Source organism: Coenobita brevimanus, chromosome 21, assembly GCF_032717465.1.
Source record: "Coenobita brevimanus isolate Jiangsu-jjx chromosome 21, ASM3271746v2, whole genome shotgun sequence".
NCBI classification, from domain to species: Eukaryota; Metazoa; Arthropoda; class Malacostraca; order Decapoda; family Coenobitidae; genus Coenobita; species Coenobita brevimanus.
In genome coordinates, this window is record NC_136974.1 from 30,463,234 (window position 1) to 30,465,560 (window position 2,327).

A 2,327-nucleotide genomic window follows, 5' to 3' on the forward strand; every position below is an offset into this window, starting at 1 on the left:
CTTATAATCCCAATCAGGTCTTTTTCCACTTTTACCAAACTTGATTACATGACACTTGTCCACATTGAATTCCATTTGCCATGTACTACTCCATTCATGAAGTCTATTTAATTCTTCTTGTAGCTCCCTACAAGAGTCTGTGCTAGTAATTCTCCTTTGTATTTTTGCATCATCTGCAAACATATTCAGATAGCTCTCATTTCCAGTGTTACTGTTTATATCATTTATGTACACTAGAAACATGATTGGTGCCAGCACCGAACCCTGTGGTACTCCACTAGTCACTTCTTTCCATGATGAGTAGTTTCCTCTTAGTACTGTCCTCATTTCTCTTTTTATGAGAAAGTCTTGCATCCAACAAAACAGTTTGCCTCGAATTCCTCCTTGATGGTACAGTTTCCATAAAAGTCTTTGGTGTGGTACTGTGTCAAAAGCTTTCTTGAAATCTAAATAGATACTGTCCACCCATCCTTCCCTTTCCTGTATTGTGTTTGTTACTCTGTCATAGTAGCTCAACAGATTAGTAACACATGATTTTCCTTTTCTGAAACCAAACTGTCTTTCTGTTATCATACTGTGTTCTTCTAGATGATTTACCCAAGCTTTTCTTATAAGTTTTTCTAATACCTTGCTTACAGCACTGGTCAGTGATACTGGTCGGTAGTTGAGAGGATTTTGTCTATTTCCTTTCTTGAATAAGGGGACTATATTTGCTTTTTTCCAAATATCAGGTAGTTTCCCTTGACTCAAGGATTTCTTGAAAATTAAAAATAATGGTTTACTTAAATAAGTGTATGCATGGAAATATTCTATATCTTTGTTAAAGGAGTAATATGTAAATGGAATACAGTACACGTGTTTGTGTTAAGATTTTCAGGAAAGCAGGAAACCACACTTATGTTGGCTATAACTAGTGGCAGTAGTAGTTGTAGTTGTTGTTGTAATCATCATAATCATGGATCATCATCATGGGCAGGTCGGCCAGTGTTAGCCAAATACTGCGAAAGTGTGACAAGTTTTCAAGAATAATACAAGGAAAAAAAAAAATCTAAAGTTTAATGATCCTTAACCCCACATACTGTAACTGGGACTACACTAATACCCACTTCCCCACCGCACGGTAACCATGTCACAAAAATGCTCTGACGGTTCTCGTCGTCCAGCACCAGGTTTTAAGATACATCTAAGTCCTCCCGCGCCTAGCATTTGGAGAAAATCTAGGAGAGTTCCCGATCATAGATGTATAAAAGTTTATAATATTTATGACACCCAGATTCTTTCTTTCAAAGATTTCCTGCACCTATAGTGCATGCCGGGCCATACATTAGCCCAGTCAGTGGGGTATCGTCTGGACAAAAAATAGTAAGGGGGGAGGACAGGACCTGGGGATTGCCCAGCACACACATCCTGTCTCCTGGCTGGCTTTGTGGTGTGTGTGACACCCAGATTCTGCGGAAACTAATATGAGTTGCAAGACTGAGACTGAAAAAGTTTTAACAGTAATGTTGGGTTCCGTTCGGCTTAGTAACATTAAAATTGTGCATTTCTGTTTTTACCCACAAGTTTTATAATTAGGTTATGTTTCATAAAGAAAAAGCAACAGCACTGCAAGAATGGTATTTTCACGTAGGTTTTTTATTATTACTTTTGCATACTGAGATTCTTCACCATTCAGTAACTAAAAGCACCAACAGTCTGGGAGACGAAGGCCTGCAAGCAGGAATAGGTAAAATATGACAAGTAAACATTAACTGAAGAACACAGGTGAAGCAACTGTCACTGACAGTATAACAATGACACATGGCCAAACGGGTTCACACCTTTTTATAGTGGCAGTGTACTGTACCACACCTACCAAAACTGAATTCATACGGCACATACCTATACAAGGAGGTGCTGGTTTGCTAATGAGTGTAATAGGTATCCTGGCTAAGAACATCGGGAAAGAGGGTAAGAATGTCCCCTAAAAAAAAAAATAAATAAATAAATAAAAAAATAAATAAATAAATAAACCTGATGGTCGACAGTACTGTAGAGTGGGCGATAATTAGACAAGTTACTCATTTACAGTGGTTGTTTTCTAATAGTAATGTAAATGAGAGAAAATGAGTATTTGAGGGCTAACCTAATAATATCACACTATATAGTTTGTTTATATTGTGTCCTATGTTTTTTGTGTCACATGAGTTTCTATATGAGGAATAAATCTGTCATCATCTAAGCTCAACTGATTCTTACAAAGGAAGGTAGCCGTCATATCTTTCTGCAGAATATGTGAAGCACAACTTCTATCTTTATCATTAAACATAGCTAGCTCATACCTGGCG